Source organism: Lolium perenne, chromosome 7 (assembly GCF_019359855.2).
Source record: "Lolium perenne isolate Kyuss_39 chromosome 7, Kyuss_2.0, whole genome shotgun sequence".
Classification (NCBI taxonomy): Eukaryota; Viridiplantae; Streptophyta; class Magnoliopsida; order Poales; family Poaceae; genus Lolium; species Lolium perenne.
In genome coordinates, this window is record NC_067250.2 from 20,775,644 (window position 1) to 20,792,973 (window position 17,330).

At 45.8% G+C, this 17,330-nt stretch overlaps 1 protein-coding gene across 1 annotated transcript in view; it reads left to right on the forward strand.

Annotated features, from left to right (window-relative positions):
- LOC127316202 (ABC transporter C family member 10-like) overlaps positions 1-17,330 on the forward strand; it is a 186,060-nt gene that overhangs the window by 32,655 nt on the left and 136,075 nt on the right. The gene's annotated exons all lie outside the window — the stretch shown is intronic.

Sequence of the window (17,330 nt, forward strand, 5' to 3'; positions counted from 1 at the left end):
AACAAGAAGTCAAGCATCACCTTTGGTGACAACTCAAAAGGAAAGGTACTTGGGTATGGCAAGGTAGCAATCTCTAAGGACTTGTGCCTTGAGATGGTTATGCTTGTTGAATCCCTAGGCTATAACTTACTTTCTATATATCATCTTGCCGATGCCGGTTACAATTCATACTTCACTAATTATTGTGTGAAAGTCTTTAGGAGTGACAATATCAAATTGGTTCTTGTTGGATATGTGGAGAACAACCTTTACGTGGTTGACCTCTCGAAAGAGAGCCCCTCTCTCTCCACATGTCTAATGGCGGCCAAGCATGACGAAGGTTGGTTGTGGCATCGCAGCCTTGGTCATGTCAACATGAGAAATCTTAAACAACTCCTAAAGGGTGAGCACATTGTGGGACTAACTGGCATTTCTTTTGAGAAAGATCGTGTTTGTAGTGCATGTGTAGCCGGAAAGCAACTCAAGAAGAAGCATCCTATCAAGAGTATTGTTACCACATCTAGGCCTTTGGAGCTCCTTCATTTGGATCTCTTTGGGCCATCACATTATGATACTCTTGGTGGAAGCAAGTATGGACTTGTCATTGTTGATGATTACTCAAGATACTCTTGGGTCTTTCTTCTTAAGTCTAAGGACGAGACCCATAGAGAGTTCATCATCTTCGCCAAGAAAGCTCAACGTATGTATGAATCCGAGATCAAGGCAATTAGGACCGACAATGGCACCGAATTCAAGAACTACACTATGCAAGAGTTTGTTGATGATGAGGGCATCAAGCATGAGTTTTCGGCGCCATACACCCCTCAACAAAATGGTGTTGTTGAAAGGAAGAACCGGACTATCATTGAGATGGCAAGAACCATGTTGAGTGAATTCAACTCACCCCACAACTTTTGGGGAGAAGCCATCTCTACGGCCGTCCACTACTCCAACCGGCTCTTCCTCCGTCCTCTCCACAACAAAACTCCATACGAGCTTCTTACCGGTAACAAGCCTAATGTCATGTATATTCGTGTCTTTGGATGCAAATGCCTTGTAAAGAACAACAAAGGAAAGCTTGGTAAATTCGAAACTAGAACCATAGAGGGTATATTTGTTGGATATGCGGAGAACTCTCACGCCTATAGATACTACAACCGGTCCACCGGGACTATTGAAGTATCTTGTGACGTGGTGTTCTTGGAGGATAATGGCTCCCAAGTGGAGCAATTTGATCCATGTGTTGCAGGTAATGATGATGATCCATCTAGTGCCATCAAGCACATGGGCATTGGACACATCCGGCCCATGGAAGTTCATAATTATGATCAAGCTGATGGAGTAGATGTATCAAGCACGGCTCAAGTGGAGCCTAGCTCAACTCAATCCGAACCATCAAGGGCAACTCAAGAACCATCCTCTACTCAAGATGAGTCACGTTCCGAAGAACAAGAAGAAGACCCTCATTCCACGGAGCAAGACCATGATGATGATCAAGAAACATCCTCAACTCATGATCAAGCTCAAGTGATCCCTCATGATCAGGCACTAGCAAGAGATGAATTCATTGATCATGAAGGAACCGTTCGGAAGATCAAGGACGCTACAAGGGCAAGTGATATGAAAGTGGATCAAGTCCTTGGTAGCATCTCAAGAGGAGTGGTACATGAAGCCTTGGTCGATCCGGATTGGGTAATTGCCATGCAAGAAGAATTGGAGTGTTTCACTCGTAATGAAGTATGGTCTCTAGTTGAGAGACCCAAGGATCATCGCATCAATGTCATTGGGACCAAATGGGTATTCAAGAACAAGCAAGATGAGAATGGCATTGTCATACGAAACAAAGCAAGGTTAGTGGCGCAAGGGTTTGCCCAAATAGAAGGTATGGATTTTGAGGATACCTTTGCGCCGGTAGCCCGTCTTGAAGCTATTCGTCTTTTGCTTGCATTTGCATCTTTCCACAATTTCAAATTATATCAAATGGATGTGAAAAGTTCATTTTTGAATGGTCCCCTAAAACAAACCACATATGTGGCTCAACCCCCGGGTTTCGAAGACCCATGCCGACCCAACCACGTGTATTTACTCCATAAGGCACTCTACGGTCTCAAGCAAGCTCCACGTGCTTGGTACGAGTTCCTTAGGGATTTCTTACTACATGATGGGTTTTGCATGGGTACGGTCGATTCCACCCTTTTCACCAAGCGGGTTAAAGGGGGTGGCCTCTTTATATGTCAAATATATGTTGATGATATTATCTTTGGTGGAACTAACCCCAATCATAACAAAGCTTTTGAGCTATTGATGACTAGGAAATTTGAGATGTCCATGATGGGAGAGTTGAAGTTCTTCCTAGGCTTCCAAGTGAGGCAACTTGCAAAAGGCACCTTCATCTCTCAAGAAAAGTATGTGAGGGACATGCTCAAGAAATTCAACATGACCAATGTGAGTCCAACGAAGACACCAATGCCCGTAAAGGGGCAACTTGGCTCATGTGACGGTGAGAAGGACGTGGACATAAAGGTATACCACTCCATGATAGGATCCTTGCTCTACCTTTGTGCCTCTAGGCCGGATATCATGCTAAGTGTAGGGATGTGTGCTCGTTTTCAATCCGCTCCCAAGGAGATCCATTTAATGGCGGTCAAACGGATTTTAAGATACCTTGTTCTCACTCCTACTCTCGGGCTATGGTATCCAAAGGGGTCAACCTTTGAACTCATTGGCTATTCGGATTCCGATTGGGCCGGTGATAAGGTTGACCGGAAGTCTACCTCCGGGGCTTGCCAATTTATTGGCCGGTCATTGGTGAGTTGGTCATCCAAGAAACAAAATCCCACCGCCCTATCCACCGCCGAAGCCGAATACATATCCACGGCATCTTGTTGCACTCAATTGTTATGGATGAAGCAAACCTTGAAATACTATGGTGTGTCTCTTGGTACGGTGCCTCTTCTTTGTCACAATGAAAGTGCAATAAAGATCGCCAACAACCCGGTTCAACATTGTCGCACCAAATATATTGACATTCGCCATCACTTCCTACGTGATCATGTTGCCAATAAGGATATTGATCTCACTCATGTGGGAACAACCTACCAATTGGCGGATATTTTCACTAAGCCTTTGGATGAAGCCCGCTTTGTTAACTTGAGAGGAGAACTTGGTATTATTGATCCTAAAAACTTGGATTGATTAACTTCTTGCACTATATTCTTGCATTTATCTTGCTATCTAGCTTAGAGGCATAGCACATATGGGGATAGTCATCCTACCATGTCTTGGTATGATGCATACCTATGTGTGCAACATAAATAGACCCAATGTCATTATATGGACCCAAGCATGTGTCTTCGAGGTCTCATGACATTTGCGCTTTCACATAGGGGGAGTAATCCCCCGCCCCTCATTGAGCCTTCATTACAACTTGATTTGAATATATAAGGCCAAATGATCTTATTGCAAACATCCTTTCCAAATGACTTATGATTCTTGATATATACTTCGAATCATGCCCATTGTTGCTATTCACATCTTGTTTGGATTTTGTCTCCAATGGGTATGCCTAGAGAACTTTGTGTTTCCAACCCCATGTCTATGCTCATCTCATCATCATCTATCTATCTATATGTACATGTCATCATCTGAGCATTCACACACATTTACACAAAGCATAGGGGCAAAACGAGGCACAACTAGACGGAGCTGGGCTGGCCGGTCCCATGCCCGGTTGGACCGGGCTCCTGACCGGATGATCCGGTCGACCGGGCACCAACCGGGCTCTGGGCCGGATCAGCCGGCGCCAGATCCGGTCGACCGGGCGCCCGACCGGCCGCGCGGCCTGATATAAATTGGGGAAGGGATACCCCTTGGGGTCATCTTCCCCATTATTCCCCAACTCCCACACCTCCATGGCCGGCGCCCTCCTCACCTCCACCAAGATCTAGGTCTTTCCCACCACAAGAACCCCCCCAAACTCCACCAAACCATAGATCGGGCTCCTTGGGACATCTCCACCAAAGGATTTGAGCCCTCTCAAGCTAAATTGGGAATTTTTGGAGTTCTTGGTTTTCAATCCCTACCTCGTGTTCTTCTTGCTCTCTTGATCAAGGAGGACAATGTCTTCGGGTAATGTACTCTCCCTTCCTCCCTAATTTCTAGTCCTCTTCACACATTCCAAGTTCTTGACAAGATTTAAGGAGATCTTAGGGTTAGGGTTAGGGTTTGCAAGTCCTCATGCCTTTAGAGTGTCTCACAACACAAAGCACATACTCCACTCTATTGCTATAGTATATGTTCAAGTTTTTGAGTTTTTGCATGAATTTGTGGTAGAAAATCTGGGCAACTCATTACAACTCGACAGATCTGGTCTGCCGCCCGGTCAACCGGCCCCTCAACCGGCCGGCCCGGCGTGACATCCGGTCTGACCGGATTGGCAATCGGCTCGTCCGGTCTGCCGCCCGGTTGGACCGGCCTGTGCGCCGGATCGCCCAGTTTTTCGCACAATCTCATCAATACACTTGGATATATGCTATGCTTTTTGGTTCCCCTCTTATTGATGACATGTACACTTACCCCACTGCTATCCTCGCTATATTATCTCATTCACAGGAAGTTGGAGTGGTGAACCACGGGGCACTGTTGCCAAGAGAGGCCGGACTGCTGAGAATCCACCCATCCGGTCTAGTGGTCGCGTACCTCCTGCAGCTCACCAGGCTACTGACACTGGCAGCTCAGAGAGGAGAAGAACCAAGTCAGTTGGTGGTAAGAAAAAGGATAAGCATGCCGCCCAAGAAGATGATGAAGAAGTGTCAGCTTTCAATCTTGCGGATGCACACCGTGGTGAGTGGCGGGAAGTGAGGTTGGTGAATCCATATCGCCATGAGCACCGGAGTTACACGGGTGGGGACAAGTTCTTCTGGACCAAGACACAAGCAACTTTATGGCATGGTTTCTATGATACTCAAGAGTGTATGAAGAATGGGGCTGTTGTGATGCCCAAGGCCATCAATCCTCAGGAGCTTGCCTTGCATGAAGCCACAAAGTACCGCTTTGTGGTCGAAACCTTGAAGGGTCTGGGACTATATGACCGTGTGTGCCTCAAGCCCGATGATACACAAGAAGATTCCACCTATTGTCCTCTCCTAGTCCGACAGTTCCATTGCACCGTCTACTTCCATGAAGATGCGGACCGCACCATGACTTGGATGACTGGCAGGGAGAAGTATTCCTGCACATACACATAGTTCTGTGCGGCCATGGGTTGTGGTGGTGATCGTGCTCCAGGGTACAAAATTCACACTCGATCTAAGATGACTAGAGGTGACATCTCCTTTTGCTATCCCACTAACCCCACAGCTGGGCCTCCCACCATCTCCGGGATGTACTATTCATATCTTGTCCTTGCCAAGCTATTCCGTGAGAGCCTCATCAGCAAGTCTGGAGATACTAGTGAAGTCAGGAACTATCACCTGAACCTGATGTACTATTGCAACCCTGCCAAGATAAGGAAGATTGATGGGTGTAATCTTATTTACTGTGAAATCAAGCGTGCAGTGATGGACCGAATGACTCCAAAATATGCTCAGTATATTCAGCGGCTCATCAACACCATTGTTCCTGCTCCTCTCAACGTTTTTGATGAAAAGGTCGTCATGGAACCATTCAGATTTCCTACTCTGGACGGTCGCCCGGAAGTCCCTTCCATGATGCCCACCACTGAGCGCCGTTCCAAGGAACAGCATGATCCTGCAGCAAGCTCCAGCTACTCCCGGCGCCCTCAGCGTGGTGCCGCTCGCTTCTTCACCAGCATGTGGCAGATGTGCAAGAACACCAATGATGTTGCACACCAGAGTCTTGCCTTGAACCAGGAGACACGGAGGCGACAGAGTGAGTTCATGGCTGCACGGAATGCTCCTATTCCTCCTTCTGGTCCGGAGATGGAGTCTGTGGTTGCACCAGCTTGGGAGATGCCTCCCATTACCGATGAGATGCTCCAGAATTTTGACTTCTCCATGTATGCTCTTGGTGGCCCTCCTCCTCGGACTGCTCGTGCTCCCTCCCCTCCTGCTGATGATGATGAGGATGACTGTGGTGCGGCTGCGCGCGATGATGACGAGAGCTCCTACTCCGCCGGCCATGAGTTCTATTGATGGGTGCGATAGCATCTCTCCTTTTTTCTTCACCTTTTTGGTGTCCTGATGCCAAAGGGGGAGAAGAGAGTAGAGTCTAGGACCACGGGGTTCATTGATTCTCACAAGCCATGGGAGTTGCTTTATTTGGATCTTATATGGCTTGTGCTTATTTGTTTTCAATTTCTCGAGAATCATTTGCTACTTTGAATAATTTGTGTATGGACCCGTGTATGGACGACTATGTGTGTGCTTATTCACTCTATTAGGATAATCATGTTTTATTCTTATATATCTTGATATACTTGTCCATACCATGCTTGTTTCCTAAAGATATTGGGGGAGCTTCTCATATTACACATATGGTGCACTTTGCATTCAAAGGCAAATTCTCCAAGTGCACACATTATGGGGGAGCTGTCGTAATATCTTATATGGAATCAAGGTTTAGAGCTTATCATAATATCTATATGTGACTCTAGCTCGGTTTGTCATCGTATTCCAAAAAGGGGGAGATTGTAAGGGTCTTTTACCCTTATCCATTATTTTGGTAACAATGACACCGTGCTAGAGTATTTGACCTAATACGTGTATAAGGATTATCTCAGGTATTAGGCAAAGAGGCATAAATGGTGTATCAAAGGAACAAGAAGGCTAAAGGAGACACCCCACTTCAACAACAATCGAAAAGGGGTCTACAGAAGAAATCTGGTCTGTCACCCGGTTGGACCGGGCTCCAGACCGGCTGGTCCGGCGTGCGGTACGGTCGACCGGGCGCCAACCGGGCGCCAACCGGGCTGCAAACCAACGCCTGAGAGAGCCTTCGTGCTCGAGTTAGTTGTATCCTCATATAGGTTGCTTCACCTAGTTTGCATTAGGCTCATCTTTATATTCCGCAAAGCCTAATATTGCAAAGAAAGAATTAAAATCTGTAGAAACCTATTCACCCCCTCTCTAGGTTTACCATCTCTATACTTTCACCTTGTCTCCTGGCTTCACATTGCACCACTGGACCAGCCTATACTAGCCACGGTCGGAGAAACGTAGCACATCGATGGGAATAGGTCGTGCCCACGATGTCCAGGACATGCCGATGCTGGCGTGGGCACCGCCCACGGGCACACCACGGGCACGCGTCGCCTCGACGCTGCAGACCTTCCCCAGACCCCCTTTCTCGTCTTGAGCTTCCCCCCGGTACCAGGAACCTCGCGGACATCCCCATTTTCCCGACCAGCACCCGCCGTCGCTGGAGAAGGGAAACCCTTCCGCCACGGACGCGCAGTACTCCGCTTGCTCCCGACCAAGTTAGGCACCGCCCAGCCGCGACGTTCCCGCCAGGAGGACCGCCAGAAACCACAGAACAGTGCCACGCCTTCGCCTACCCCTCTACGCCGCTGTAGCCACATCGCCGTCCTCAACCTCGCCGCAGCACACTGCCTCCCTCCGCCGTTATAAATAGCGAGCTCCCCTCGCTCAACTCACAACACCAGCACCTTCCCCTCTTCTCCCTCGACCTCCTCGACCCCTCTCTGCTCAACATTAGCCACCACCGCCGCCCAATTGCTTCATCGGAACCGCCGCATCGCCGCAGACGTCGCCGTCGATTGGAGCCGCCCCAGGACACGACGCCGGTACCAGGAGGTTCGTCGTCATCGACAACGACCCTGCGCACCTCGCCGACCGTCGTCGGAGTTCCGGTAAGCTCTCCGACCCCCCACTTGCGCCGCCCCAGTGAGCTCCTCTCGCCGTCGACGACGATGAATGAGATCCGTTGGATCGTGTTATAATCGTGCGGCGCAGTTTAAAACTTACCCTGTCGCGTTTGAAGAGAGGCTGACAGGTGGAGCCACCATGTCAGGCAGCCCATGCGTGCGAGACGTGTGGTGGGCTGGCTTCCTCTCGTTTGAATCTTTTCGGCCCGTTAAGTTTCCCGCGCGAGCCCACGAATTCAAATTCATTAAATTGATTTAAATCCAAATTGCTTGCAGATGCTTTGTTCAAATTTAAATAGAATCAAATTGGCTAAACCAAATTTGATGAATTTCACATGGTTGGAAAGCTTGTGAAAAGATCTACCCAACCCCACTGGTCTCATCATGAGATTCTTTGTAGAATTAATGTGACAAAAATAACAAGGCAGGGCCTTTTCAAACATCAAACATTATTTAAAAATCAACCAAAAATGCTTTTAAGTTGATTCCAACTCTCATAAATCACATTTCACATACTCTACATGTTTATGTAAATATATCATATGGTTACTTTGTATGATCATGGGCTGGAATAGAAAATGGCTCTATGGCTATTTCTAGTCCATTTGAATTATCCAAAACTGGTTTATTAAATCTTATGAGAGGTTTCTCTCATTTAAATCTTGTCTCAAGTAACTCAACATGAGGTAGTGACCATGGTCTACCAACTCTCATATTGAATTACTTGATGATATTAAATAATGATAAAGATAGTGTTAAATTGCATGAGGTACTTTACCTCATTTAAATCTTTTTCCCCAAAATGATAATGATGAATTGTTGACCTTGGTCAACTTGGATTCATACATGAGTTGTTTGAGGAAATTAAATCTTAAACAAGATTCAATGAGAGGAATTATTCCTCCAAGAACTAAAGAGAAGCTTTAGTCAATAATTGTAATGAGAGGAAATTATTTTTCCTAAAAGAAGGAAACAAATTCAACCAATATGTTACTTGTATTGTGATGCTAGAATAGCTTGTGTGAACCAATTGTGTGCTTAGTCTAGCTCTTAAACCTTGTTTGGTGATTGTTACTTCGTATCCGTTTTTAGACGCTAGTACCGAGGAGTACCAGGAAGAGGAGGTCTACTTCCAGGAAGAGGAAGACCACTTTGATCGGTACACCAACCAAGGCAAGCTAATATTCTTGCAAGTGCAAAGCTCTATTTGAGCAAGGCCACATTACTTTTACTTTATGTGCAATGATCCCATCCCAAGTTTTACCATTACAAGTTTTTTTTACTTTGTTTATCAATGATTACTTTTATAGTTAACTTTGGTCTAAGTATAGAGTGTTACAAGAGTAGAAAAGTTAGCCTCAAAGCTTGATAAGCTAGATAGCACCCCTCATGACTAGTGCTAGTGCTAACAAATAAAATTGACTACTCTAGATGGGAACTTGTGATTTGAAAGGAATTTGAAAACCTTGGAATGATGAGTCATTCTTTGAAAGATTTTGAAGGTGAAGGTGACTTGAATGATTGGTGAATTTGATAAAAACTGATGGTTGGTTTGGATGTGATACCTTTCCAATTATAGAGTACCCCCACAATACCTGATTATGGGTAGGGCTTAACTGGAAGTTTGTGCATCTTAGTATGGGTTCCCTCTAAACAAGCATCATAGGGGTTATGCCGAGGCTACCTCCATTGAAAGTGAAATGATGTGAAATGCGGTGAATGTACGGCCCAAGCCCTATGCAGTTCCCAGGCTGACGGTTTGTCTTCACTGGGAGGCCAAGCTCATGGGGAGAGGTACCTATACTAGGGTATGTAAGTGAAAGGTTATGGTTGATGATCCGCGTACTGAGCTACGACTATTTAGGGTTGTCCCCGACGGATGTAATCAAATGTTCTGGCACAAGTGTGCAACCTCTGCAGAGTGTAAATCTATTCGAATAGCCGTGTCCACGGTTATGGACGGTTGGAAAGGCCATATTGTTTCCGGTGTGAGATGTTTTCCTGAAAAGAAATGATGATTTGAATGGTGAACTTGACTTGAATCACCATGGAGTGGTGGGAATGACACTAATGTTCCCACTTGAGTTAGTTATCAATTGAAGAGTCTTTTATTAAATGCTTATGAACTAAAATTGGCTTTATGCAAATAAACTTAGATCTTAGCACCCTTTGGATAGTACTTACACTAGTATTAGTTTGCGAGTACTTTAAAGTACTCACGGCTGTGTCCCTGGCTATTCAAATGGCCAGAATATGAAGAAGAGCCGCAGTATCAAGACGACGGCCAGCAGGACGTCTACAACAACTAGGAGTATCTTCTGACGTCAAGCGTTGGCCTGTGGATTAAATAGTCCACTACTTCTACGCTTCCGCTATGTAATGTGTTCGTTGATCATTAGATCAACTATTTGTGTAATATTGGATCATGTGATCTGAATTTGTAAGACGATTATGTTATTATGGTTTGTAATGAATGATGATTTATGATATCAACTGTTATGTCTCGCAACAACAATCTTCCTGGGATTGCGATGTATGGCATAATAGGCATCTGGACTTAAAAATCCGGGTGTTGACAAGTTGGTATCAGAGCCATTGTTTGACCTTAGGAGACCCTAGTTAGAATGGACGTTCTGAAAAACTTAGTTTTAAAACCAAATGAAGTGAATATTTGTGAAAAATTATTCACACTCTTTTCCTTGAGATCTGTTCAAAATGATAAGTCATGTTCTTCCTTATGAATCTACATAAAATTTTGACACACTTGTTCATTTTCTCTAACTTACTCATCCAATTCACTTTCAGATGGAGCCAATCAACACCAAGTTTTACGAGCTGGGGAATGGCGGGAGCCTGATTTCCTTGGACGCTGATACGTCTCCAACGTATCTATAATTTCTTATGTTCCATGCTAGTTTTATGACAATACCTACATGTTTTATTCACACTTTATAATGTTTTTATGCATTTTCTGGGACTAACCTATTAACAAGATGCCACAGTGCCAGTCCCTGTTTTTTGCTGTTTTTGATTTCAGAAAAGTTGTTTTACAAAAATTCTCGGAATTGGACGAAACAAAAGCCCACGGCCCTATTTTCCACGGAGTGTTACAGAAGAACGAAGAGGAGTCGAGGAAGGCCAGCAGGGGGTCCTCCCCATATGGCGGCGCGGGGGGCCCACTGCCGCGCCGTGACGTGGGGAGGGAGCCCCTTGGCTCCCTCGACGCTGCCCCTTCGCCTATTTATTCCTTCGTCCCCGAAAACCCTAGGACCGTGAGCCAAAATACCAGAACAGTTCCAGAGACGCCGCCGCCGTCAACCCTAAGTTGGGGGTTCAGAAGATCTCCTCCGGCACCCTGGCGGAGAGGGGAATCCTCACCGGAGGGCTCTACATCACCATGCCCGCCTCCGGATTGATGCGTGAGTAGTTCATCCTTGGACTACGGGTCCATATCAGTAGCTAGATGGTTGTCTTCTCCTATTGTGCCATCATGTTTAGATCTTGTGAGCTGCCTATCATGATCAAGATCATCTATTTGTAATGCTACATGTTGTGTTTGTTGGGATCCGATGAATATGGAATACTATGTCAAGTTGTATCATATATGTGTTGTTTATGATCTTGCATGCTCTCCGTTGCTAGTAGAGGCTCTGGCCAAGTTGATACTTGTGACTCCAAGAGGGAGTATTTACGCTAGATAGTGGGTTCATGTCTCCATTGAATCTGTGGGAGTGACAGCAACCCCTAAGGTTGTGGATGTGCTGTTGCCAGTAGGGATAAAACATCAATGCTTTGTCTAAGGATATTTGTATTGTTTACATTACGCACAATACTTAATGCAATTGTCTGTTGCTTGCAACTTAATACTGGAAGGGGTGCGGATGCTAACCCGAAGGTGGACTTTTTAGGCATAGATGGACGCTGGATGGCGGTCTATGTTCTTTGTCGTAATGCCCTAAGAAAATCTCATAGTAGTCATGATGATATGTATGTGCATTGTTATGCCCTCTCTATTTGTCAATTACCCAAATGTAATTTGTTTACCCAGCATGTTAGTTATCTTTTATGGAGAGACACCACTAGTGAACTGTGGACCCCGGTCCATTCTTTTACATATGAAATACAACCTACTGCAATCATTGTTTTCTTTTGTTTTCTGCAAGCAAACATCATTTTCCACACCATACGTTTAATCCTTTGTTTTCAGCAAGCCGGTGAGATTGACAACCTCACTGTTAAGTTGGGGCAAAGTAGTTTGATTGTGTTGTGCAGGTTCCACATTGGCACCGGAATCCCTGGTGTTGCGCCGCACTACACTCCTTCACCAACAACCTTCACGTGATCTTCATCTCCTACTGGTTCGATAACCTTGGTTTCTTACTTAGGGAAAACTCGCTGCTGTACTCATCATACCTTCCTCTTGGGGTTCCCAACGGACGTGTGCTTTACCGTCACAAGCAGACGCCCTCACCCAGAGTTCCACGGAGTCGAAGTCAATGCCAGCCTGGAGGGGAACTTCAGTGAGTTATCATCGCTGATCTGAGGGGCAAGATGGAGCCTCCTACTTCTGAGAGGATCCTCTTTTCCTTCAGGGACAGCAACTGGCTGGACGGACTCGCTCGTGCTCTTCAGGAAGCACTTGCCCATCTGTGCGGGCAGAATGTGGTGGCAATCCTAGGGTCTCTCTTTGCTCACCTCGCAAGGCGTGACTCCCTTGGAGGACCCATGGAACTGCAGTCCCACCCCGAGCTGAGGCACCACGTGGATCATCTGGACTTCATGTTGTTCCAGACTCAGAAGGAGCTGGACAACTCTCGCATTTACGCCAACCAGACTCACCTCCACCTGGCTGAGCATGCCGATGCTATCAAGATGCTTGCAAAGGACTGCAAGTCACTCCGCCAACAGCGTGCCAAGAAGGACGCTACCATTGCGCGCCTTCGCGCAAAGGTAGTATCTTTGGAGGCCACTGTCAAGGCCCAAGAGGACCAGCTGAGGAAGATGGAAGACGAAGGTGAAGACATTCAAGGAGGAGGAGCCTTCCTGAGTGATGATGATGACTTTGAGGAAGACGAGTACACTGATGTTGAGGACTATGAGTTCCTAGAGGCCGGAGCAGATGACTTCGTCCCAATCGATGTGGATGATGAGGAGTAGTTGCACTTGATCACTGGAGTAGGTGTGAGTTGTATCCCGTCACTTGTATCATAGCGCGAGTAAAATGGTTCTTAAAACCATGTATGTGTTAGCTTGTAATATGTGATGTTTGAATGAATGAATGTGTGTTTGTGTTCAACATCAAAAGAAGTCAAGTTTTAAATTTTCGAACTTACTCCAAAATAAGCCATAGAAAATTCCCTCTTATCTCATGATCTATCTCAATGTTCAGATGGCCCCTCCCACTCGCAACAGCAGCCAAGATGCCATGATGCAACTGCTGCAGACCTTGATGGAAGATCGAGAGAATGAAAGAGCTGAAAGACAAGCCAACATAGCTGCACTGCAACAGATCGCTAACAAAAACCAGGGCCATGGTAAACATGATCACCCAGGATCAAAACTCAAGAACTTTCAGAACACCAACCCTCATGTGTTTAGCAAGACAGAAGAGCCACTCGATGCTGATGACTGGCTCCAGACAATGGAGAACAACCTAGAAGTAGCGGGAGTAGAAGCCGCAAAGAAAGTCCTATTCGCCACTCATTACCTAGCAGGACCAGCCAGAGCCTGGTGGATCAGCACCCGTGCCATGAATGTCAGACAGATCATGACTTGGGCAGATTTCAAGCTCAAGTTCAGCAAATATCACGTGCCCCCGGGTCTAATCAAGAAGATGAGGGACGAGTTCCGAGAACTCAAACAGGGTAGGTTGTCGGTGGTAGAATACCGCGACAGGTTCCTCACACTGTCAAGGTATGCCCCTGACGAGACCGACACCACATAGAAGAGGAAGGAAAGATTTCTGAACGGACTGCACGACGAGATGCAGACTGTGCTAGTCAACATTCCCTTTGCCGACCTTGAAGCCTTGGTGGACTCCGCCGTCCAGATGGAGGGAAAGCTCAACCAAGCAAATGAGAACCGCAAACGCCGCATGATGCACCAGAGTGGGCCCAACAATGCCCCAAGGTATCGTCCCAGCTCAAGCGGAGGTTTTGCCCCAAGAAACAACAAGCCGCAGATGCAGACTTCACGTCCGGGTTTTCAGAACCGGAGTGGAGGACACCCCAGGCCAGGAGGCCACAATAACTACAACAACAACAACAACAACCAGCACAGCAACAACAACAACTTCAACCGCGCCCCGACGAGAGCCCCCAACCACAACAACACCAACACTGCTCCGAGGACTGGGAGCAACGCTGTCCCCGTCGCCCCCAAGGACAAGTCCACCATCACTTGTTATGAATGTGGAGTGGTGGGACACTACTCCAATGAGTGCCCCAAAAGGTTAGCCAAGACTGCCCCCAACACCGCTGCACCAGCTCAGCAGCAACGTCGTGTCTCCACCGACAGAAAGTTCACCCCCAACAACCCCAACAACCGCAACGGCCGTCTCTTCCACATGAATGCAGAAGAAGCCCAAGAAGAACCAGATGTTGTACTGGGTATGTGTCAACACCCGGATTTTTAAGTCCGAATGCCTATTATGTCATACATCGCAATCCCAGGAATATTGTTGTTGCGAGGCATAATAGTTAAGTATCACAGTCATCATTCATTACAAACTATAATGTCTTACAATTGGAATCACATCATCCATATTACACAAATAGTTGATCTATTGATCAACGAACAAGCACAAGTTCATAGCGGAAGCGTAAGATACAAGGACTCTTGAGTCCACAGGCCAACGCTTGACGTCGGAAGACTCCTAGTTGTCGTAGGCGTCCTGCTGGTCATCTCCTTGTTCATCTTCATACTCTGGCCATTTGAATAGCCAGGGACATAGCCGTGAGTACTTCAAGTACTCGCAAACTAATACTAGTGTAAGTGCTAAACATTTCTAGTAGGGTTTGCTAAGCTCTAGTTTATTTGCATAAAGCCAATTTTAGTTCACAAATTTTTGAGAAAAGCCTTAATCATGTGCTAACTACTCAAGTGGGAACATTAGTGTCATTCCCACCATTCAAGTGGTGATTTCAATTCAATTCACCACTTCACAATTCAATTCACCAATTTTCAAGAATTTGACATTGGAAACTGTATGGCCTTTCCAACCGTCCGTAACCGTGGACGCGGCTATTCGAATAGATTGACACTCTGCAGAGGTTGCACACTTGTGCCACAACATTTGATTTCATCCGTCGGGATTACCCCGAATCATCGTAACACAGTACGCGGATCATCAACCATAACCTTTCACTTACAAATCCTAGTATGAGCACCTCTCCCCATGAGCTTGGCCTCCCAGTGAAGACCAACTGTCAACCTGGGAACTGCACAGGGCTTGGCCGTACAATTCACCTCAATTCACATCTTTTCACAACAACGGAGACAGCCTCAAGCATAACCCCTATGATGTGTGTTCAGAGGGAACCCATACTAAGATGCATAAACTTCCAGTTAAGCCCTACCCATAATCAGGTATTGTGGGGGTACTCAAAAATTGGATAGGTATCGCATCCAAACCAATATCAGTTTTATCAAAAATCACCATCTTCTCTTGGTCATATTCACCTTCAAAATCATTCAATGGAATGCTTCATCATTCCAAGGTTTCAAAATTCAGTTCAAGTCACATTGTTCCCATCTAGAGTAGTCAAGTTTTAATTCATTAGCACTAGCTCTAAATCATGCAGGGTGCTATCTTGCTTTGCTTGATTGAGACTAACTTCACTACTCTAGTAAACTTCTTTACTTTGACCAAAGTTAACTATAAAAGTAGCTCTTGGAAAAACAACAAGTAAAACTTGTAATGTAGAAACTTGGGATAGGCTTATGGTAAGAAAAGGTAAGACCATGGTGCCTTGCCCCAAAGGGCTTTGCACTTTGCAAGAATATTAGCTTGCCTGGGTAGTTCTCAAAGTTCTCCTCCTCTTCTTCTTGGTAGCACCCTTCCTCTTCCGGGTATTCTCCGGTGCTAGCGTCTAGATTTAAATACGAGTATAATCACTCAACTAATTCAATGGCTATTCCATATATCACATATATTCACACAAACTATTCTAAGCGCACAATTAATCTAATTATGGTGCATTGGTTGTGTTGCTTGAGAAGAAATAATTTCCTCTTATTTCTTATGTAAATGATAGTTTCTATAGGGTTTTTGAGAAATAATTTCCTCTCATTGAAATCTTCTTAAGATTTAATTTCTCAAATAATCATGCATGCATTTATGTTGATCTAAGTCAAACATTCATTATCATTATTTGAGAAAATGATTTAAATGAGGTAGACCACCTCATACCATTTAATAATGCTACAAATGATTTAAATCTCCAAGTAATTCATATAAGTGAGTTTGGCCAGGGGTCCAAACATCACATGAATTCATTTGGGACAAGATTTAAATGAAGTAAACTACTTCATATGATTTGCATAATAGTTTTGGACAATATCACTTAGATAAACTAGCCATATTGTCCATTAATTAAACCAGGGCATGATCATGCAAAGTGACCACACCATTTTCTTGCATAAAAAATTTGTGTAAGTCAAATGTGAGCTATTGGAGTTGGAATTAACTTAATATCTATTTTAGTTGATTTCTAATAATTATTTGATTAGGGAAAAGTCCCTGCTTTCTTCTTTTTATCAGATTAATTCTACAACTAATTTTGAGATGGGGCTAGTGGCATGTTGTAGATCTGTTTAGTAGCTTTCCAACAATATGAAATTTGGCCAAGCCAAACAGATTCTATCGATTTTCAAAGTTGGAGCCAGTATTGATTTTAACTGGATTTGAATTAAATTTGGATTTGAATAAATGGGCTGGCGGGAAACCAACGTGGGCCGAAACCAATTCAAACGCAGCAAATCGGCCCAGTAACGCATCCAGTGCGCTTGGGCTTGCTGACAGGGTGGGTCCCGCACGTCAGCGGCTGTTAAAACCCGAAACGGTATGTTTTAAAGTGGGGCGTTGGATTAGAAGGGCATCGGACGGCTCACGTGCATCGTCGTCTCCGACGAGATGCCATGGCTTCACCGGCGAGCCTAGGGGGTCGGAGGGCTCACTGAGGCTCCAGCAAGGTTTGGCAGTGTGCGTGAGGTAGATGTGGACGACGGCGAAGCAGCTGGTAGCAGTGGCGGAGCTCGAGGTGGCCTGGATCGACGGCGATTGCTCCAGGGCTTCCGCGCCTCCGAGCTTGCGATTGGCCTTGCTCCAGCGACGATCGAGGTGGCTAACGGTGCGAGGAGAAGTGGTGAAGTTTGGGGAGTGAGATGGTGTGCTCAATGGCGTCCAGGGAACACGGTATTTATAGAATCGAGCGAGGGCTGCGGGGCAGGGTGGTGGTCGACATGGGCGCGGCGATTCCGGCGAGGTGTTGGGCTAGGCAAGGGTTCA